Below are 24,644 nucleotides of genomic sequence, written 5' to 3' on the forward strand. Positions count from 1 at the left end.
TGAGCACTGATTGTGTGTCAGCCAATCTACTAGGCACGTGGGATACAGGGATGATCTATATAGATATATCTCTGCCCCCACAGAAGTTACAGAGTGGAGCCTCAAAAAGTGATTTCAATTTTATCCATCTGCTTTGTGTCTTTAAATCCTTGCTACCCAAAGTAGGCTCTCAATATTAGCAGCATCAGTGTCACCCAGAAGCTTGTTAGAAATGGAGAACTTAGGCCCACCTCACACCTATTGAATCTGAATCTGCATTTTCAAAAGATCCTCAATAATCTGAGCAGATTCTGATTCAGTTGGTCTAGGGTCTTCACTTCTGACAAACTCGCAGGCAATGTCAATGCTATTGGTCCATGGATCACACTTTAAGGGACTGCCCCAGGGCTTTAAAAAATGTGGGTTGCAACTGAATAGTGGGTCATGAAATCAATATAGTGAGTTGTAACTAGCATATTGAAAAATATTTTAAAATAGGATAGAGTACACAAACAATTCAGAGTGCATTTCATGTCATGATGAAGGCACTGTTGCATGAAACTTGAATTAGCTTTTTATACACCTGCACACAGACACACACACAGATGTATGTAGACTGAGTTCTGATGAAAACGTATTTCTTAATACGGGTTGCAGCTGATAACAGTTTGAAAGTTACTGTTCTAGACAATCTTATCTAGGCCAGAAAGAAGTCCTCAGAAGTGATTCCAGTCTAGAACAGAGAGCTCAGATCAAAGGGGTTCTGTTAATATTAGAACTATCCAGAATCCCAGTGAGGACATCCAGGAAAAAGTAGAACAGTGGGGCTAGAAAGATCCTCTCACTAGGGGTGACAGCTGTGTGCTGATTGGATGATGAGAGACCCATGATTAGTGGCTTGTACCAGTTGGCATTAGGTTTTTGCATGACCCAAGATTTTGGACTGTGAGCTCCTTGAAGGTGGGACCTGTATGTTACTCCTAGAGGCTAAAACAGTGCCTTTCCCGCAGGGGGAGTTTCCACAGTGTACTGTGACTTTTTATATCTTTCATACTACTCAATATACCACATGTTACAAATGAGGTCTTTTCTGTCTTTCCACTGGGAATCATGTATTATTCATCTTTGCTTTTTTCTAGGGCCTACTCCAATATCTAGAAGATGGCAGATATTCAGTAAGTTTATTCACTTAACAAATATTTTATTTGTTATTCAGCAAAGAAGATTTTCTCTCAGCTATGTTACATCAGTTTTAGAAGGCACACAGATGAACGGGCTTGATAAAGAGCAAATCTGTGAAAAACAAACACTTGTGGACTAAATGGTATCACATTTACAGAGCTGTAAGAGAGGTACAAGTCACCCTGGGCACCGAGTTTTATGCTGTATTGTTTAACTTTCCATTTCCCTTGGTTCAATTTGTCTCTCTCCTAAAATTATGTTTCTACCCTTTACATTCTCACCGCCAATCATTTATTGCTGCACGTGTTTTTCCCCCTCCATATACTTTGCTCCTTAATTCACTAAGGGACTGTACTAACATAGCCTAAATACCCACCTTCCAGCCACCCTTCAGGAGGGTATTAGCTGTATTTGTGCACAGCGAGGGTGCCTTCAAGGCAGAGGGCTTCCTCCCCTACACCTCACTTCCAAACCTCTTTCCTTTCCACAAATGCTAGTGCTAGGCAGCTGTGCTCACTATTATCCGTCTTCTCTGTAGTTCTTGACTTTGCCTGTACATTATAACCACCTGGTATTTTAATATTTCCCATGTCCAGGTTGCAGTCCAAACCAATGAAGTCAGAATCTCTGGAGGTGGGACAAAGGCATTTGTAGTTTTTAGGCTTCTCAGATGATTCCAATGTGCAGTGAAGATTGAATGCTATTGCTTAGGAGAAAATTCAGTCACCTGATATTTGAAGTTTAGGTAATTTCCTTAGCCCTCAAAATATGTTCATTTCTTTTCCAGTCCTTATTATCCCTGCCCAAGTCTGAAAATATTTATATTGCTATTTAATCAGAAGCAAAGCAATTAAAATGTACATGTTACTCAAGAAGAAGAAGCATTAGACCATTGCTCAACTTATTACCTGTGTGGTTATTAAGCTATTGTCTCCATTTCAAAAGCAGCTTTCTGTATTCTACTTTGTGACTCTGGGTTTTTTTCACCATCTAGCTCTTAGGTGGCACTAGAAGAGGACCACAAGCCTGCCAGAGGGAGGAGAGTGTTGCTTCTTCCTGTTCCCATTAGTGTCACCTCAGCAGTGACTTTTCATCCTGGAGTGGCAGGCAAGTTTCTAGATTATTTGGGTACTCCCCAAATCAGTCTTGTTGCACCCTCTGAGAGATACCAGCAGCAATGAAGTGTGAGTCCCAGCTCTGGACTCCCCCTCCAAGATTCTGGGTTTTCATAATCTCTTGTGCTTATTACTGGTGTTACCTTAGTGTGTCCTTTTTTTTTTTTTTTTTAAATTTTCAACGCTTGTCCAGCAAGTTTCTTATTCTAAATTGCTATATGGAAACATCTATTCTTCTCTTCTTTGACTGTACCTAACTCAAAATGCCTTCTCATTTAACAACCAGTGCTCTGCAACAAGGTGGGCTTTCTAGGAAGGCAAATAACAAGAAGGCTCAGGTTGGCTTGTCTCCATTTGGGGCAATGGGAGTGTGCTGGAAGTCTTCCAAGGAACAAGAGTGAGAAGAAGATGCTAGAATGAAGAGGTGGACAGACATAGGGGAGGAAAGTGCACTGGATACAAACTTTATTACTTTCATTATTTTGCTAGGTCTGTCTTAGCTGAGAGACTCTGAGAGTATTAATCAGAGATAAATGGGAAGCAAGTAAGAGTCCATAGTAATCCATAGTAACATTTATTAATAATACAAATCTTCTGGTCTCCATCTCTTCTCCTTCCCATAAGCCCACAGTTTGCCCACACATAAGCATATGTGGTTTCGTCCTTAATAATAGGATAGTGCAAATAGTTAATTCACTACTCCTACTGCCACGAGTGGCACACTGGAGACCATCCTGTCTGTTCTTTTTTTTTTTTTTTTTTTTTGAGACGGAGTCTCGCTCTTTCACCCAGGCTGGAGTGCAGTGGCGCGATCTCGGCTCACTGCAGGCTCCGCCCCCCGGGGTTCACGCCATTCTCCTGCCTCAGCCTCCCTTGTAGCTGGGACTACAGGCGCCTGCCACCTCGCCCGGCTAATTTTTTGTATTTTTAGTAGAGACGGGGTTTCACCGTGTTAGCCAGGATGGTCTCGATCTCCTGACCTTGTGATCCGCCCGCCTCGGCCTCCCAAAGTGCTGGGATTACAGGCGTGAGCCACCGCGCCCGGCCCCATCCTGTCTGTTCTTATGTAACCTGTCATAAATCCACGTGGATATGTATCTCATTAAGACAGCCATTAAGGATTTGCTTTTTCAGAATTGTCTACTTTGGTCAGTAGTATTTTAACTGTAAAATAAGGATGGTTTCACTTGGTCCAAGTGTCCCTACTGTACCTAATACATTTAACTTTACAAACAGGTTTATACAAGCAATACGTTGACCAATGAGCTGTAATGAGTAGAATTTGGATGTTCATGAGGGAGATTTAAATTCACACATCATTTTCCTAGACTCCTTCACTATCTTGACACTTTCCTATTATTAGCTCTCTTTTTGGAGACATTTTGTGTTAAAAATCCAAAAAGTTCTCATTCACCTCCTGAGAATTTTTGCGTATACAACAATGTAAAGAAAAACTAGGCCTTGCTAAGATGTAGTACCTAGGATCAACTGGTAGTCTAGGAGTTTGACTATGGTCCACAATTCAAATTGGTGGGCCAAACAATAACAAAGGTGGACTTTTGGGGGTTACTTTCATACATTTGCTTTTTGTATCCTCACTAAAGAGATGAAGTAACTATTAGCCAGTGTGTTGGGGGAAATTCAGTACTGCCTGGAGGCTCTACTGTGTATTCTATACCTCCTGGTCTCCAATGAGATCTTTATTTCTTGTTTCTAATACTTATTATTAACTCTAGAAAAAAATTTAGTTCTAGAATCTGGATACTGAGCAACACCGCAGCTCTCTCATCTGCTTTTCTTTGATGAATCTGTTTCTTTGTAGGATCTGTTTCTCTATGGAATCAACATTTTCTCTCTCTGTGTTGGAAAGAATGTCTTGTACCATCCTTGACAGGGAGACTCACTTCCTGTTTGTACGTGAGCAGTCGGAGCAATCATCCTTCTCTCACATTGAATGAGTAGGTCAAACAGTATTAGTAATATTGCCCAGTTTACTCTAATGTTGATTATATTAGTTTATTTGCATTTTTTGTGATCTAGAGCTTCAGTTGAACCTTTCATTCTGACCATGATTATTTAGTAAGACCACAGATCCATCTACTAACTTAAAGGAGAATGAATGACTAACTGTAACCCTGCCATCTGATTAGGAAAACAAGGAAACAAACAAAGGCAATAAAGCCCTTCAAAAATGTTTTTAACCAGAAAACACTGAATAGTAGAAATATCACTGTAAATGGAGTCAGGCGATGTGGATTCTAGTCAAAGCTCTACCACTTATTAACTGCGTGACCATAGAATGTCGCTTAACCTCTCTGAACCTTAGTTTCCTATTCCATAATGCAAAACGTAAGTTATAATACTCATTTTGTCCACCTTACAGACAAGGATCTTTTACAGAGGCTGGAAATTCCTCCAACTCTTCTGTTCAGGTTGACTTTCTGGAAAAGTGCTTTATTCTCAGAGGATTTGATTATTGAGTTATCTTTCTATTCTGCTGCTGTCAGTAGATTTGCCATAAATGTTTCCTGAGAGTCTCTCTTGAAGAGATTCAGGCCCCAGTTAAGTTCATCCCAATTAAAAATAGAACCCTGAGATGCAGCAGCTGTAGCACCTCTTAAGCCTCTTCAAATAACATTGAACGATTAAGTGGCTGCTACTGTGGAGATAGTGCCCACAAAACCAGCAGCAGGCCCTCTCGGAAAATGATAACATTCTAAGTGGCTGTCAGTCCTTAGTCATTTCTAGTCATTCAGGGGATGTTGCCTTATCTTCTACAAGTTCTAAAAGTTCCTGGGGAGAGAAGAATCACATAAATTCTTTATTTAAAAAATTCCCCCTTCCTACAACAAAATTCTCTAAAACAGTACTAAACAAGCAGGCATGCACAATTCTAATGAAGTCTATCATTTGAGTGGAAGAGAATGCTGTGGTTACCAATGTTTCCGTCTGGCAGTTTTGGGGTAAAAGTCTGATGAAGTGATATTGTCTGGAAAATAAGCATTGATTCCTAGGGAGATGGAAGAATTTACTTCTTTTCTTCCTATGTCTTGAATACAAGACTAGCTTTCAAATATATGACTCAACAATTAAATTCGGCTTGAATGGATTTTTTTCTGACTTTATTTCTTATTTTCTTCTGATTTATCAAGGAGAGTTTAAAAATAAACTTTCCTTATCCCATCCATAATAGAAATTTCAGCTATTAAGAACTTACCAAGTGAAAAATTATAGAAATCACTAAAGCTCAGAGGGAGATCTCTTTATTATATTTCAACAGCTATTTGCTTTGTAGACATTTCTCCCTTTGTAAAGCTAAATTTCATATATCACTATTTATTAATAAGCAGAATGACAACTATTTAGGCTGCCAAATCTCTTTTATAAACATTTCTTTAGCTAGGTAGGATTTTTATATACTTTCCCAAAGGGCCAAGTTGACAGACATGGGCTTTTGCTTTATTTCCATAGAGATCTGGATCCAAATCCCTGGGTCCAAATATATGCCATTCACTTCCCATATTTAGTCCTGTGATCTCTCTGAAGACTGGCCCAAGAGAGGCCTTTCTGATGAGACATTTAGCACAGCGATTAGTCACTAGATAAACATGTGAATGGGTCCATTTGCAAAGTGAAAGCTCCCTAAACAGAGGCTTGTCCTTTACAAAAAGAGCAGGTCCAATTTTCCTTAAATGTTCATGGTTGCCTATGTGGTGTGATTTGAGAAATCCTGAACCTTCTGTCCCCATTACTTTTCCTGTTGAGCTCTACGTTTCATAGTGTCACTCCTGTGGATGAAACCTGGCCTCTCCAAGGCATTTTCTCTAATAAATGGCCATATCCTGGGAAAGGTCCTGATGCCTTAGTGTGCAGTGTGCTTGACACCATAAGATCCTTTCTTCTTTGACAAAAAAAAAAAAAAAAAAGACTAAGACAAGAAAACTGGTGGCTGTTGGGGAAAGAGTGTTGAAAGAATGAAAGAAGAAAACTGATGCATGGAAAGGATGGTGAAGTACCAATGGACCGATGTGCCAGGTTCTGAATTTAGGAGTGGGGACTCAAATTTGCCTGTTTGCTGGGTTAGCTTTTGGAACGATCCTATGAATATATATCCTATGAACATTATAGAAGTCACTAAAGCTGTCTGTAAATTGAGTGTAAATTGAGAGTATCTTTCTGGAAAAACAAATTGGAAATATTTATCAAAGGGATAAAGAACTTACATATATTTAGAACCAATAATTTCAATTGCAGGACTCTATCCTAAGAAAAACAATTAGCAATGAACACACTTCAACCCAAAGATGTTCACTGGGACATTATTTAAAATAGCAAAAATATTAGAACAAGTTACATGTTTATTAATAGAGAAATGAATAATATGGAAATAAATTTATGCTGTAAAAGTGACCAAATAAGGCTGGGTTCAGTGGCTCATGCCTGTAATCCCAGCACTTTGGGAGGCTGAGGTGGGCAGATCATCTGAGGTCAGGAGTTTGAAACCAGCCTGACCAACGTGGTGAAATTTCATCACTACTAAAAATAAAAAAATTAGCCAGGTGTGGTGGCTCATGCCTGTAATCCCAGCTACTCTGGTGGGTGAGGCAGGAGAATCACTTGAACCTGGGAAGAGGAGGTTGTAGTGAGCCGAGATCGCGCCACTGCACTCACCCTGGATGACAGAGCAAGATTCCATCTCAAAACATAGTATATAAAATATGCTAATAATGTGATCTCAAACATATAAAATAGGTAAAATAAAGGAATTTTAATAGTGGTTGTCCATGGATGGTTGCTATTTTTATTTATTCCTTTTTATATTTTCTAAATTTTTCAGAATGGTCATTTATTACTTTTAGGTACAAAAAAGTTATTTAAAAATTCATCCAAAAGCAAATGTTTGTGTCAATGTTACAAACCTAAAATATCGATGTCCTCTAAGGAGGTTGACTTCAGCTGTATAGCTATTTCCTAGTGGATAATTAAAGATCTGTCAGACTTTCTCTCATGTATGGGTCCTTTATGTTTAAGGGCTGTAATTCTATATAAAATGTCTGCATAGAATAACATTTGGCACCTGATGTTTGATTCTGGATAGTATTGTAGTTTTCTATTGCCAAATGTGAGACTAAAACAAGTTAGATGGAGGTTAGCATCAAGAGATGTTTTCTAAGCTTTTCCCCTGGAAGTGGACAATGGCAGAAATGTGCCAGAAGCAAAGGAAGCCTGCGGAATAAGTCTCTTTCAGCCCAAAGTTATATTAAATAGTTTCATCTATTCACTGGACATAGATTTGAGTCATCAAACTTCTTCCCTAAGTTTGGTTTGCTTCCCACATTTTAGATATATCTGAAGAGCAGGTCTGGCCTCTCTGCCTTGGTACCATTTTGGTGATCTGCCCTTCACCTGGAATGCATCTTAAACCTTTCCTATCTCAGGTTTCTTAGGCCCACATTAGGTAATATCTCTTTGAAACTTCTACTATTGCCCCCAATGGGTGTGATCTCCCCATCCTTCGAACTTCCATGGCACACTTATGGTGTTTTCATATTAGCTCTATTAGATTATCAATTTCTTATGCACAAGGTCTGCTGTGCCTTACTCAAGTTTGTATTCCCCATGTCTTGCCGATCTTAGCAGAACTGAATTTGTTTATTTAATGAATCAGGTACTAGTTTGGCTGGCCCAAAGTCTGACTTTCTCACTTCATGCCGTTTAGATATGATGCCCATTTATTAGCTCTAAAAAATCACAACATGTAAGAACAACGAATTTTTGAAAACTTCTCAATGAAATATCTTTCTAGAATAAACTATTTAGAAAACAAAAACATAGAGCACAGAGCTACAAACTTAAGTTACCAGGGTGCTTTACCATGGTTTACTGAACTTTAGTAGTGTGGAAGAACAACCTATGCTTTCGTGTTAGAAAGAACTGAGTTTGAAGCTAACCTTGACAATTATTGGCAGTGAAGTTTTGGGTTAATGTTCTATCTTCTTCATGGTTTAGTTTCCTTACTTTCAAAATGTGGAATTAGTTAATTAATGGCTGTCTCCTAGTGCTGTTGTGAGGGTTATATAAAATGATGTATGAAAGCACTTAACAAAGAATCTGGCACACAGATTTAAGTCTCTATGCTCATGAGGACAGAGAATCCATCATGTCCAGGACAATTTACGTTCTCTTGGAAAGTCAGAGTTATATCCCCTAGACTTTGCAGGCAAGTTAGTTTCTGGGTCTATTATTCTGAAATCACCAATCTACTCTCATAACCACCCCCCTCCACACACACACACAAATAGCTCATCTGAAAATTTTGCAGGAATACTGATGTTGGGCTCTGATATGGTTTGGCTGTGTCCCCACCCAAATCTCATTTTGAATTGTAGCTCCCATAATTCCCATGTGTCATAGGAGGGGCCTGATGGGAGATAATTGAATCATGGAGGCAGGTGTTCCCATGCTGCTCTTGTGATAGTGAATAAGTCTCACGAGATCTGATTGTTTTATAAAGGAGCATTCCCCTGCACATGCTCTCTTGCCTGCCGTGTAAGACTTTGCTCCCCATTCATCTTCTGCCATGATTGTGAGGCCTCCCTAGCCATGTGGAACTGGGGGCCCATTAAACCTCTTTCCTTTATAAATTACCCAGTCTCTGGTATGTCTTTATTAGCAGCATGAGAACAGACTAATACAGGCTCAGAAAATAATACCTCCAAATGAGAGCCTCCACAGCAGCCTTAGAAGAAAAAGTTTTTCTCTGACCTTCTCTTGCCCTACTATCTCTCAGTCCCATTTTTTCTCAAGGCTAGGCATGGAAACCAGAATCCTTCCCCAAGGAAGGTCATAGAAAGCAGTACCTCTTTTCCCAAAAGCCAGCCATAAATCCTGAAAATATTATATGTAAGAACTGGCCATAAAGAAATTATCTGACCCACATTATTTGATTCTAGGACATAAGACTGCCATTTCAGAGAGGGCTCTGCCCCACACCAGAAGGAAGGAATGCATGTTCAGAGAAGCCAAGAAGAATCTAGACTGGCTGGCCCTGCTGGGCGTCCCCACTCATTCTCTTAGCTTTAGATCATACCCTTTTTGCCCAGGCATGTTTCTACATGACTGCTCATACTTTGTTGAATCTAAGCGTAAAAATGGACAATTTCCCCTATATCTTTGGGTTTTAATTATGAAGGCTTTCATGTATACACATTAGATAAATTTGTATGCCATTTCTTTTGTTAATCAGTCTGCCTCATATCAGTGATTTTCAGCAAACCTCTAGGGGCCAGAGCCCTGGTCCTCACATTGAGCTGGAATATTGAAGGAATTTCTGCAGTGAAATCATATTTGGCTATATGTATATAATCTGTGAACCTCTTAAATAATTAAAGCATAACTTACTAATAAAGCAGGAAAGTTTAGTGGGCTCCAGAACCGAAACCATTTGGATTAAAAATCCTGCTGCTATACTTATCTTCTCTGTTTCTGAGTTTTCTTATCTGTAATGTGTGATGATAATATCTGCCTTGTAGCCTTGCTTTAAGGATAAAATGAGCTAATGTCTAACAAGCACTTAAAACAGTGCCTAGTACATAGTAAGCCATCAACAAGAGCTAGCAATTCCCAATAAATTGATTTAAAAGCTGGAGCTCTTAAAGGACTATGTTGAGCCAAAGTATTCCAATAACTAAATGAAGCTCCTGTGGTAGAGTTGGAGCCATCTTTTGGGGGCAGGAAGGGAGGGTATGGAGACTTGTGCCTTATAGTGGTTTGGATTTGTTAACAGCACTAGTCAAGGAACACAGTGCGCTGAAAAAGTTGCCAGACGCCAGATGAGATAAGGAGCGTCCTGTGAGTAAGGACAGACTTGAACACTCCCAGCACATAGACAAAGGAAGTGATGGCTCTGCCTAAGAAATCTTGTCCTTCAACCTTGACTTCACTGGATTTTTTTTTCAGACACTGCTAATCATGTAAATAAACACAAGAACTTCCTGATAGTGGAATATCTCTTTGTTTTCAGATGTAATTCCTACCTCTGTTTGCAACATGGGTATTTAATAAAAGAGGAATAAAGAGGCATGCTTGAATGGATAATCAAATAACCAGATTTTCTGATATTAAAAAAATAAAGGAAGTACATAATTTGCTCTGGTTACCTGGTCTATATTTTATGGCTAAGTCATTTTAACATTTCAGGGTCTTTCTTCTTGTATAATACCTAGACCTTGACTTTCATATATTGAAACTTCTCTACTAATTGATTAGGTTTGTTGTTGTTATTCTGTCTCACTTATTTCCATTTGTTGTCTGTTGTCATTTTTGAGTTTTTTTAAAAGCTTATCTTTTGATTGAATATCTGGGTTTTAAAAATATTATTTTTAATTTATAATGTAAGAGATGATTTACTTAGTTTTAAAATGTTTTTTCTGCTTCCTGCACTGTTTTCTCTGAGTCTCTTTCTAGGTTTTTTGGTTTTGTTTTTTGATTGTGGCTCATGAATTTTTTGTTAGGGGATTTCCTCAAATGTCTGGAGAACCTAGACTGTCCATTCATAATTATAAGTGATGCACTAAAAAGGTATTGGTAGTGGGCTTAATAGCATATTAACAAAGAGTATGCAAAATTTCTTATGGGAGGAGATCCCCAAAATGTCTGTCTTAGTTCTTTTATCTTGGGTCTGTTAGTTTCTCTGGAGAGGAATTTTATTCTATCTGGTAAGTCTTAGGTTGGATGGCAGTATTCTCAGAGCTGAATGTGGGCATGGAATGAGTGGTCTCACTCTTCAGCATTCAGACTTTAACTTGATTGCCCTCTTTTTTAGTACAGGTGTCATAGATTGCAACAACAGTACCAATTCTGCATGCCTCCTTGTATTCACACCCTTTGATGTGTGACTGCTGTTTCTCTCCCTGAATAGGTGGGGTCTTTTTATGGGGTCCCGAGTCTATTTTACTTTGGGCAATAAAATATGACAGGATTGACACTGTATCACTTCCAAGGTTAGGCTTCAAAAAGTGTGCATTTTTGTCTGTTCTCTCAGGCCTGTCACTGGCATAAGAACATTTTGAACATGGCTGCCAGATGACGAGAGGCTTGTAAATCAGAGTGGAGTCCACATAGTCACCCTAGCCAAAGCCAGCCTAGATCAACCAACCAATGCTCCAGCATGTGAGCATGCGCAGACAAGATCCACCTCCTAGCCAATCTTCAGCTAACACCGTATTCCTAAACAATACTGTTTTATGGTTGTATACTGCTGGGGTTATGTGATTGTTTGCTATAAAGCATTATTGGCATAACAGATAATTACAGGGTTTCACCACCATCCTCAGATGCAAATCTCTTTAGAAATTAACCTCCTGTCTTTTGCCCAGATTGGGGAGAAGTCACCAAGCTATGGGGGTGGGGAGGGATCAGGACACCAAACTGCACCTTATATTATTCTTTAATTAATCTGGTCCCCATACTCAGAGATCTCTGATGTGACAATTCCTGAGCTTTTCCAGGGCCCTGTGGCTCAAGTGGGGTCATTTCTTTTTGAATCTCTCTCTGCAGGCACCAGGTTTTGACTTGGTCTATGCTCAGACACTTTCCATTTTTAGAGGTTTTATTGTTCACTCTTCCTTGCATTGATACCCTCCTTGGTTCACTTTGCCTGTGGGGTTTGGGCTCTTTAATTTTTTTCCTCTTATATGAAGACATTTTAGGAGGAAGTGGGGGTAAACATGTGCTTTGACGTTCCATGTTTAGCCAGAAATATCTCCAGGTTTTAATTTTTCTCCTTGACTTTAAAATTTTTTTTTTCACTTGTAAATGTTCATCTGGTAGGTGTGATTTATTTCAGGGTGTTAAATGGCATGATTATAAACATCTTTCTGAATAATTTAATATAATAATAATTGGCTCTTATCCAATGCTTTTTCTCTTCTTCATTGAATCTCATATATAAATTTATTTCATGGATATTTATCAAGGGTCTATTATGGGCCACGTATAGTGCCAACATTAGTGAAACTGGGAAACACAACAGACATGGTCCCTCTCCTTAAGGAACTTATGATATAGTGGTTTATCAATAGTCTTCTTGAAGTACTTCTTTCTGCCTTGTCTTAGTAAATATCCTAAGGTCACCCATCACCTACCTCCATTGTTCACTGGAGTTTATAGTGTGGTGAGCCAGTGGAAACACAGAGTTGTCAGTTTAAATATTGGGCAGTAACTTACCCCTTTTTAAGCCTTGGGATCTTCAGTGTAGGATGAAGTGTTAAGAAACATTAGACTATATTGTCAACATTTAAAAATCAAGATCTCTCTCCTCTTCCTCACATGCATGCACATTCTGATTTCTAGCTTCTTTCAAAAATCAAGATACTGCAATATTGGGCCACTTTCCTACATGACATTAAGCAGAACTCAGTATATAGGCTGGCCTCCTTAGATGGGCGTGGTCTGTGTAATTTGCCTAGGACACCACCACTTCCCATTGTAGTAAGAAAGTTTTATACATTTGTGTTATTTGTCTGGCCTCTATGGGCATTTAAGTTTTCCACCTGCTCTAGATATTAGGAAATGGCAGTGCTATTTAAAAAAATTCCTGAAGGAATATTAATCTGTTAATCTGTAGCTTTCAAAGACATGAGACATTATATTTTTCCCAGATATTATAGATGAGAAGTTCTTAAATATTAATGTATTTACTCATATACACATTTAGTCATAGATTTTAAATATGTTTCAACATTTAGTTGTTGAAAACTAAATGAAGTAACAACAGTGCTTGTTAATGACTGGGTTGCAGATTCTCAACTAGCTTTGACCTTCTTAGATGTTTCATTTTGTGAAATCCGTAATTTATTTGATTTCTGGCCCTTTGTGTTAACTCACTGGACTCATTTCCTCTCTTGGTCTACAGCCTTCTCTGAATTGCTTCTGCCCTGTTTTCACTTTGATCCAGTTTCCACACAGTTCTAAACCCATGGCTCCATTTATCAAACCTCGTGCTGTGCCTTCAGAAGCAGTCTTCATGTTTTCTCTCCCTGGCATTTGGGCTATGGGCATCCCTTAAAGATCCCAGCCTGGTTCATTCTTCTAGTCCCATATGCCTCTGATTAACTTTAGTGGTTCAACAGAACTGCATCCCTGCAGGCTCTTGCCTGGTCCAGCCTTGCTTAACCCACCCCTCCTAAGATCAAAAAAGAGGGTTCAAATATCTTGTTAACCCTAGGGTCCTGTGATGGTTATCCAAGTTGAGCAGAATACTGTTGAGATATTAAGATTGATTTGAACACTTGAAGTGAACTTCCCATCCATGAAACTGCATGAATAAGGATTTTCCTCTCTTCCTTAGGAAAAAAATAAATCTTTGTTCCTCTGATAATCCTATTGCCCTTGTATTTTGCCTAATTTCTTCAAGCAATATGCACTCAACAAAAAATCAAATATAATTCAAGGGTGTTGTAGTCAAAAACAATATTAGAAGAAGGAGGTTGATGACTGGTCCCCTTCTCTGCAGTGTTCAGTGCACTTCCGAGAATTGTGCTTTGCCATGCATACCATCAAAGGAGGGAGGGAGATGCAGATAAACTAGAGGTTGTCCTCAGGAGAGCTTTAGGATGGATTGTGGGAACCCGAAGGGAACCCATGTGAGGAGTAGTTGAGAAGATGGGGAAGAGTATGCTTGGAGAAGAGGAGACTTTGGGGCCGAGGGTGGTAGTTTGAGAGAGGGCAGGAACATAGCTGTCATCAGAACTATCCAATTGTCACGTGGAAGAAAGAATAAATGACTCCAAAGGATTAAAGTTGACTCAATGGGTAGAAACCTCAGAAAGATATATTTGGGTTCTGGTTTTCTTTTTCTTTCTCTTTCTTATTTAAAGAAGAGCCATCCAAATCTTAAATTTTCTGTTGGGGAGAATAGTCTGGACCTCTATGCAACTACGCATAAAGTGGATGACCACTTGGTGGGGATATTGCAGAAGGGATTGACACATTGACAGGGTGATTGGACCAGATGATCTTTAAGATATCCCTCTATCCTGAGATTCTGCAGTGTTTAAAAATTGTCATGACAGGAGATTCCTGCACATTTTAAAAATTAAAATCACAATATTGTATGTGTTTTAGAAAGCCTAGGGGAATGGATTTAATTCTGCCTATTATAGTGATAATAATGAAATAATATGTGGAAATCATCTGTTTATGGATTACTCATATACACAAATTAGACATCTTTATTGGTCAACAAGTGCCACTACACATTGTTGGAATACATGTGGCTGCTTTTTTCGTAAATTAATCATTGGGGTCAATTAAGATGAGAACATAACAAATGTCAGCTCATAACAAATGTCATCTCATTCTAGGCCCCAATTTATAGATGAAAATAATATGTATTCATTTTCTTTCTTCTCTCTTTCAAAATTAGTAGAGAAAAGATATAAATATTCCTCATATCATCACTTAGAGATAAGAATATGCTAAATCTGGAAAATTCTGTTAGGAGGACCTATAATGGAATAATTCTGCCTCATTTCTTTCACATGAGATAAACTTCACTTTTATTAATATTCCCCCCCACCCAGAGTCTTCTCTAAACTTCTCAATTTGAGTTCTTCCCATTTTCTCCCATGTCCTTGGACCATTTATTGTGTTTTAACTAGAGCATGGTTATATGTAAATATGTCTGGTTTCCCCAGTGGATGGATGGCGAAAAAGAATCTTCCTTGCACATTTTTGTAATCCCCACAGTACCTACTGCCTTTCCCACATGGGGTGATTCTCAATAGATGTTTGTGGTTTGAAATCATTTCAAATCACAAATAAGCACCTTCACTTATGCACTACATGTTTGGTCCAGCAGTTAATATGATAGTGCTCATTAAATATCCCACGTGATATTGTGATGAACTTGCTTTGGAAGTTATTGATCATGACCATTATGTGAGAAGAAGAAACACCCGATTACTCTGAACACGTAGGAGCATGGCAGAAAAGAAAATGCACCTAAAAGGATTTTTGTTTTCTGATTTTTTTTTTTTTTGCATAGCTTGCAAGTGCAGACAGCTTTTTCTTGTTGCCTAGAGCCATTGTTGCAGAGCTTATGAGGAGCTATAAAAGAGGTCAGGACACCTGGGTCTAGTCTCAGCTCTACCACCAACTAGCAATGTGGCCAAGCACCAAGCCTTTCTGGTCTTAGCTTTCTCATCTATAAAATGAAGAAGCCAAAGTTAACTGGATTTCTAGCCCCTACCAACTCTAACATCTCTAACAGTAAGTTGAGAGATTTTTCTCTCTCTGACATTGTCCCCTTTCTTTCTACCTCTCACAATTTGTGCAACTTGAGATAAGTTACTTCACCTCTGTGTGGCTCAGCTTTCCCATGTATACAATGGGAGATACCTATTTTTTAGTGTTGTGATTAGGATTAAATGAGTTAGTGCATGTGAAGTGTTGGAACAGTGTCTGATGTGGAATACTCACTAATGTTAACTTTTTATTTTACTACTTTGCTGAAAGTATGTTAGTTTATTTCCAGTTGTTAAAATTACAAACCAACTCCTGACATGGTGCCTGACTTGGGAACTTTACCCAGTATGGGTTTTCAATCTATTTTATATCATTCCTCTTTGTTTTTAAATTTTTAGTTGTTGATACAGTGTCTCCCACTGTTGCCCAGGCTAGAGTGCAGTGATGCAATTGTAGTTCACTGCAGCCTTGATGTCCCAGCCTCAGGTGATCCTCCTGCTTCAGCCTTGTAAGCAGCTGGGATGACAGGCATGTGCTACCGTGACTGGATTTTTAAAAAAATTTTTTTTGTAGAATGAGGTATTACTATGTTGCCCAGGCTACACTCCTCTTTAAAGTAGCATTATATAAAATTGTATTTCCATCTGTTCTCAGAATATCTCTGATGATTCACACACTGTAGTCTGTAATTTTCTATCTGTATCCCCTGCCCTCTGTTGCTCAGTGTGTTTGTTTTTACACAACTAATCTTTGGCTTCTGGCTCACTGTCCTGTGTTGAGGGACCATGTAGAGACTTCGGTGTTTGCCAATTCCGTGCTCATAGAACTCATCAGTACAATAGATGGAGACACCTGGTGCATAGAGATGGAGGACTCAGCATGAGAATGTCCCATTTTCCATAGCCCTCATTTTTGCTTGGAGCATGATGAATGTTACAATGGCATAGTTAAGAGGTCCATCAGTTCAGTTCAGTATATTATAAGTAAAATTAAATATATTGAGCATTTGATCTGTGATAAGCTCTGTTCTAGTTTTGTGTATATGAGAAAATATATCCAACTGGAGGTAGAAGAGAGAAAGATGTGAAGAGAACAACAGCGGGGTCTTTGGTCTCAAGGGGTCTGCACTGTTGCTCGATGTGATGCTCTAGATATCAGGGAGAAGTATGCCTTGGAAGATAATAATTGACACCTACATAGAAATTCAATGGATACAAAATCCTTTTATATATGTAATATCCTTTAATCCTTCATCACTATTATTTGATTTAATCCAAAGTTTAACTGAGTTTCGCAGAGGTTAAATAATGTGCCAGCAGGCTGCCCAGCCAGAATGTGAAGTCAGAAGGGTCTTCTGACTGTAGGGGGTGCGCTCCAATGTGCTTAGAGAAGAAGTATATGATAATGGATAAAATGCAGAGGTTCCTTGTATGTTTCACTGCTTTTATTGTTAGTCTGTAGTACACTTCTGATTCTCCAAAGTGGTACACAATTTTCCAACTTTGAATTTTTGACAGGTCATGATTTAAAGCTTCAAGCATATGATTATGAGATGGTGGTTCTCAACATTTACCACAACCTCCCAGCAAACCACACAGCAGTCAACTCTCAAGATTTCTTCCAGGAGGGTAGAGGGATTTTTCTCTTCACATGCCATCCAACTCCATGGGAAAACATTAGCAGTGACAAATGACTCTGGATGAACGCTTGAATCCGAGGTAAATATGAGCCTTTGCTCCTCCACATAAGAAAGGCACCATCAGAGTATTCTCTATAAATACATTCGAAAGACATCATCAGAACAATTTGGTTATTATCTATTAGCCTTCAGGAGAATTTCTGTAATTACGAAGCAAGCAGCGGGATGTGTTATTGCTTGGAGCCAAGTCTACTTATGTTGATATTTATAGATATTTACATTTATTTTCTTTGGCAGACATAGACAAACACATTCTGAAAACTACTTTGTCTGTGGAAAAACGAAGCAGAATATACTTTAAAAAAATCTACCACAGAAAGGATAATAATAGCTTTCATGTCTGAAGACAACAGACACGCATGAAATATAAGAATTATTTTATCCTGGACAAGAGAATTGGTGTTATAGCAAATTTTGACCCTGTCACAGTCTGGATAACTCTTAGGTTTAAAACTTCCACCCCCATAGATCTCAGTCCACAGAGGAGATAACTGACTGGGGCTTAGCAGTATTGGCAGGGTGGTGCATTATGGGATTTAGCTATAGAGTGTTTGCTCCCCAAAGAGAGAACTGCAGGAATTTTAAGAACTTGCATCAATTCCCCTGTGTAGAACAGTATGTCTAAGTATATTTCAAGTAAATCCTCAACTCAACACACAAAGCTGCAGTTACACCACGCCTTTAAAAGGAAATTAGAGCACAGAAACGAGGCCAGACTGCCCCTCCTGGAGACAAATCCCATGTTCATCTCTTCAACTGCTGTCAGTCCTTAAGTATGTTCACCTCCTGTCCCACCCACCCCACTACCACATCAGTTTCAGGCTCTTGATTTTTTCTTCCAGGCCTCAAAAAGCATGTAGCAATTTATATTATTTTTTTAGACGTTGTTTTTCTAGCAAATTAATTCAGATTGCAATGCTTTTTGTGATGAATTTTAAAACATTGTTTATCATTTCTTTTTTTTTAAGAAAGTCCTCAAAAATGGCCTTTGAAGGGTAGATTTGCTCTAATGAGTATGATATAAAACCTCAGCCTTTGAATAAATACAATATACCTTGCTGGCATAGTAACTAGGTTACTTGGATGAGGATGCATACTAATTAGGGCAACTTAATGGCATAATGACTAGGGTCATTTATTCATGGTTGGTTGTTCTTCAAATGTAATTTGGGAGAGAGTGCCAATACATACCCATTCTACCTGCTTCAATAGAGAGAGTGGAATTCCACAGGTTTATGAGGACAAATAGGACAACACAGGTAATTTCACAAATTTGCAGTTAGCAGTTTTCTATTTGATACCCACAGTTTTTAATGGTTTTAGCTCCAAACACATTAGAGTTAAACCTCATTGCCTGTAGAGTTTAAAGATAGCATTATCATTTATATGTATGAGGTGGCAACAACTTTGAAGACAAACATAAGTCACAGGTGGCACAGGTTCAACGACCTGTCACTCTGTGGACTCACTTCTGAATTGTTCAGTTGCTTTTGCTCTTAGTCACCTGCATCTAGTAGATGCATTTTGAAATATCCCTAGAAAGTGAAAATGACCCAACATTATTCAAGCTGCGATTTGGTGTTTCTCCTGTTGACCTTTGCCTGTTACTTGACTTTGGTCGAGTAAAGAGCAATGATGTGGGTATCATATTTCATATTCTGGCCTAGTCCTGTATCTATCTCAATGTATAACTTTCATGCAGTCATACTGTCTAATGAGTGCTGGTGAGAACTATATATCATAGGTTTGAAATAAGATCTATTTTTATTTTTGAAGAGTGATGACCAATATGCCATTCTGTCTATTTGACTGAAACTGATTGCAGTAGTAGATTATATTCTCTCCAAGACAGTAATGACACCATGACTGTTTTTAATGACTTCCAACATAGGAAGAAAAACTTAGAACTCAGAACTCAGGGTGGGTGTGGCAGAAAAATTATCGTATAAAATCCATATGTTTTAGAGTTGGTTGTACTGTAGTAGAAGAGCTCAGGTATGTTTTGGGTTAGTATAGCCCCTCAAACAATTTCTTTCAAATGTTTTCTTTCAACCAAATCTGAAACACATTTTGCCAAAACTTTTTTTCCCTTAATTTTTAAAGGCATGTGTATTTAAAGGGACATTTAATCCATATGTTTTGGCTCATTTACACTTAACTCATCAAGATATTGTTTTTAAGAGTTATTTGAGCTCCACGAAACCCATTTTATAAGTCTTTTCTTCCGCAGTACAAGGAAGTTGTGTTTTGCTGGAAACAGAAATTGAACCCACAAAATAATTAAGTTCGGATGAAAATTGAGAACGTACAAGGTTTTTGAAAGCCACCAAACTTAGCTTAGAAAACATGTTATTCTCTTGCAGTTTTTTAGTTACTTCTAGATACCAATATGCTTTAGCCAAGATGCTAAATTAGAACATCTGTTAATCTTTATTTTGCAGTTAAGTGTCTAAATGCTTATTTCCCAAAATACCATCTTTAGGGTAATGGATAAAAGCAAGGTTAAAAAAATAAGGAGCATATACAAAAAAGTGAGCTCTAAATTTCTTTTGAAGTTGATGCAGAGTTATGATCTTGAACCTTCAGTGTGCCTTTTCTCTCTCTGCCAGTCTTTTCATGGAATTATGCCTGCTATGCCCATAAAAGTTCCTTCTGCTGTGTTTCATGAAGGTAGCTAGCTACTGCTACACAGGATCTCACTGTGTCTGCATCCTCAGCACCTTCAGAGCCCTCAGATATTTCCTGCTGGGTAGAAGGATGGATCTAGGGAATTTATTAGACAATATAGTGGGATTTCCCTTCTGTCTTGTATTTCTCAGGAAGATTGGTATCTGAGGATATTCCTGGAGAGAACTCAAGAAAATCAACATATGCTTTAGATAGGGCATATATAATGTCCCTGAAGAGTTGGGCAAGAGATAAAGCCCTTCAGATCAGCATTGACCTGAAGTTATATTCTCGTCATTTCAGAGAGAAGTTGAGCACCTCTGAAATAAATTTTGTCTATTGAACCTCAATATCTAATGAAAAGAATTACCCTTTCTCAATAAAAAAAAATTACTACAACATTTTCCATAGGCCCCAGAATTCCTTGAGCAAACCTTCTGTAATGAGTTGAGTTGTTGATACTCCCCTTTTCTTCTCATATTTGGGTAGATACCTGAGTAAAAATCAATTTCAATTAGAGAAGGTAAGAGCAAAAAATTAATAAGATTTTTATAGTTCATAGTAAAATATAAAAATGTGTATTAGACAACAATTGATAAACAAGTAACAAAATGGCAGTAGTAAGGCCTAATGTATAAATAATAACATTAAATGTTAATGAACTAAATTAGTCACTTAAAAGACAGTATGGCTGAATGGATTAAACAATAAGACCCAATTATATGTTGCCTACAAGAAACTCACTTCACCTGAAAAGACATACATAGACTGAAAGTGAAGGGATGGGAAAAGATATTTCATGCAAATATAAACCAAAAAGAACAGGAGTGGCTATACTTAAATCAGATAAAATAGAGTTTAAGTCAAAAACTGAAAAGAGAGACAAAGAAGATGATTATATAATGATAAAAGGTCAATTTAGCAAGAGGACATACCATAGTAAATACATACGCACCCAACACTGAAACACTTATATATGTAAGCAAATATTAATAGATCTAAAGAGAAAGATAGATTATAATACAATAGAAGTAGGATACTTCAGCACCCCACTTTTGGCAAGGACAGATCAGCCAGAAAATCAACAAACGAACATTGCTGTTTGACTGTATTGTAGATTAAATGGACTTAACATACCTTTAGAGAGCATTTCATCCAATTGGATGTGAACACACATTTTTTTGATTACCACATGAAACATTCTTCAGGACAGACCATATGTTAGACCACAAAACAAGTCTCACAAATTATGAAAAGGTCTAAATCATATCAGGTATATTTTCTGACCACAATGAAATAAAACAAGAAATCAATAGCTAGAGGAACTTCAGAAACCATACAAATACATGGAAATTAGGCAACATGCTCTTAAACAACCAGTGGATCAATTAAGAAATTAAGAAGGAAAATAAAAAATTTCGAGAATCAAATAAAGACAGAACACAACACACTTAAACCTATGAGATTCAGAAAAAGCAGTACTAAGGGAATTTTATACCAGTAAATGCCTACATCCAAATAATAAAAAATTTTAAATAATTAACCTAACAGTTCACTTCCAGGTTACTAGAAAAGCAAGAACAAATCAAACCCCAAAATAGTAGAAGGAAAGAAATAAGAAAGATATGGGCAGAAATAAATGAAATTGAGACTAAATGAAAAATACAAAATATTAACAAAATTAAGCTGGTTTTGAAAAAATAAACAAATGGACAAACCTTTAGCTAGATCAACTAAGAAAAAAAGAGATAAGGCCCAAATAAATAAAATCAGAAATGAGAAAGGAACATTACGATTGTTAGCACAGAAATACAAAGGATCATTAGAGTTCATTATGAACAACTATATGCCAAAAAATTAGAAAACTTAGAAGAAATGGATATATTCTGAACACATACAACTCACCAAGATTGAACCATGAAAAAATAGAAAACCTAAACAAACCAATCATGAATAATGAGATTAAAGCAGTAGTCTAAAGTTGGTCATCAAAGAAAAACCAAGGACCTGAAGGATTCACTGCTGAATTCTACCAAACATTTGAAGAAGTATTAATACCAATTATACTAAAATTATTTAAAAATTAAAGAGGAAGGAATACTTCCAAATTCATTTTATATAGCCTGCATTAAGCTGATACCGAAACCAGACAAAGCCACACACACAAAGTAAAACTACAAGCCAGTATCCCTGATGAACACAGAAGCAAAAATCCCCCCCAAAATACTAGCAAACAGAATTCAACAACCCGTTAAAAAAACCATTCTCAATGATCAAGTGGGATTCACCTCATAGATGCAAAGATAGTTCAACATACACAAATCACTAAGCACAATACATTATGTCAATGGAATCAAGGACAAAATTCATGTGATAATTTTTATAAATGCTGAAAAAGCATTTGATAAAATTCAACATCCCTTTATGATAAAAACCTTCAACAAATTGGTTATAGAAGGAACATATCTCAACACAATCAAGGCCATATATTACAAGCTCACAGTTAATATCGTACTGAAAGAGTAAGTATTGAAAGCCTTTCTACAAAGATCTGTAAAAAGATAAGTATGCCCACTTTCACCATATGTATTCAACAGAGTACTGGGAATCCTAGCCAAAGCAATTAGGCAAGAGAAAGAAAGAAAGGATATCCAAATTGGAAAGGAGGAAGTCAAATTATTATTATTATTTTTTTTTTGCAGAAGACTTGATCTTATATTTAGAAAAACCTGAAGACTCTGCCAAAAAACTTTTAGAACTGAAACACAATCTTAGTAAAATTACAAGATACAAATAACATAAAAACATCAGTAGTGTTTCTATATGCTAACAGAGATCTATCTGAAAAAGTAATCAAGAAAACAATTTTGTTTACAATAGCTACAAAAATATCAAAATATAAATTCAACCAAAGATGTGAAAAATCTCTGCCAGGAAACTATAAAACACTGATGAAAGAAGTTGAAGAGGACATGAAAAATGGAAAATATCCCATGCCATGGGTGATAAAAATTAATATTGTTAAAACGTCTATACTACCCTAAGTGAACTACAATCAAAATACCAGTGACATTCTTCACAGAAATAGAAAAACAATCCTAGAATTCATATGGAATTACAAAAGACCTGGCAAAGCTAAGGCTATCGTGAGCAAAAAGAACAAAGCTGGAAACATCATACTACCTGATTTCAAATTACATGACAAAACTATAATAACCATAACAGCATAGTACTGGCATAAAAACAGAGACATAGACCAATGGAAGAGGATAGAGAGCCCAGAAGTAAGTGCATGTATTTACAGTCAACTCATATTTGACGAAGGCACCGAGAATATACACTGAGGAAAAAGGACAGTCTCTTCAATAAATGATGCTGGGAAAACAGGATATCCATACGTAGAAAAATGAAAAAAAAAAAAAAAGACCCCTACCTTTCACCATGTACAAAAATTAACTCAAATTGGATTAAAGACTTAAATGTAAAATCTGAAACTATAAAACTAGTAGAAAACATTGGGGACATACAGGACATTGGACTGAGCAAAGTTTTTTTGGATAAGACTTCAAATGCACAGGCAACAAAAACAAAAACAGACACATGGTGTTACATAAAGCTAAAAAGCTTCTGAACAGCAAAGGAAATAATTAACAAAGTGAAGAGACAACCTACAGAACAGGAGAAAATATTTTCAAACTATCCATCTGAAAAGGAATTAATAACCAGAGTATGTAAGGAACTCAAACAACTTATTAACAAAAAAGCAAGCAAGCAAGCAAGAAAAAAAATCTGATTTAAAAATGAGCAAAAGACCTTAATAGACATTTCTCAAAAGTAGACATACAAATGGCCACAGATGCTCAATATCACTAATCGTCAGGGAAATGCAAATCAAAACCACAATCAGATATTATCTGATTGGCTTTATCAAAAAAGAAAAAATAACAAATGCTGGCAATGATGCAGAGAACGGAGAACACTGGTAAACTTGGTGAGAATGTCAAGTAGTACAGTCATTATGGAAAACAGTATGGAGGTTCCTCAAAAAAACAAAGATAGTACTACTATATGATTAATCAATTCCATTGCTGGGTATATGTCCAAAAGAGAGGAAATAAGTATGTCAAAGAGATATCTGCACTCTCATGTTTATTGCAGCAGTATTTGCAATAGCCAAGATATGGAATCAACCTAAGTGTCCATGAACAGATGAATGGATAAAGAAAATATAGTGTATATACACAATGGAATATCATTCAGCCATAAAAAAGTTAATGAAATCCTGTCATTTGCAGCAATATGGATAGGACTGGAGGTCATCATAAGTGAAATAAGCCAGGCACAGAAGGACAAATAATGGATGTTTTGAATCATAGGTAGGGGCAAAAAAAAGTAGGTCTCGTGGATATAGAATAGAATAGTAGTTACCAGAGGCTGTCAAGAGAAGGTGGAATAGGATAAAGGTAAGTTGGTTAATGAGTACAAAAATATAGTTAATAGAAGGAATGTGTTCTATTATTTGAAAGTACAGTAGGAAAATTATAGTTAACAATAATTTATTGTATATTTCAAAATAGCTGGAAGAGAAGAATTGTAATGTTCCCATCACAAAGAAAGGATAAATATTTGAGTTGATGAATAGTTCAATTACTCTGACTTGATCACTATATGTTGTATATGTATTTTTAAATACCATGTTCGCAAAAATGTGTACAACTGTGATATATCAATAAAAATACAATAAAAGTGTGTTA

General features: G+C 37.3%; 1 long non-coding RNA gene across 1 annotated transcript; it reads left to right on the top strand.

Annotated features, from left to right (window-relative positions):
• The first annotated feature begins 4,152 nt into the window (after positions 1 to 4,152).
• On the top strand, positions 4,153 to 24,644 carry LOC129473125 (uncharacterized). The gene is made up of 4 exons (XR_008654212.2): positions 4,153 to 4,234; positions 15,325 to 15,548; positions 17,042 to 17,242; positions 22,593 to 24,644. It is a non-coding gene; the product is annotated as an uncharacterized lncRNA (long non-coding RNA).

Source organism: Symphalangus syndactylus, chromosome 2 (genome assembly GCF_028878055.3).
Source record: "Symphalangus syndactylus isolate Jambi chromosome 2, NHGRI_mSymSyn1-v2.1_pri, whole genome shotgun sequence".
NCBI classification, from domain to species: domain Eukaryota; kingdom Metazoa; phylum Chordata; class Mammalia; order Primates; family Hylobatidae; genus Symphalangus; species Symphalangus syndactylus.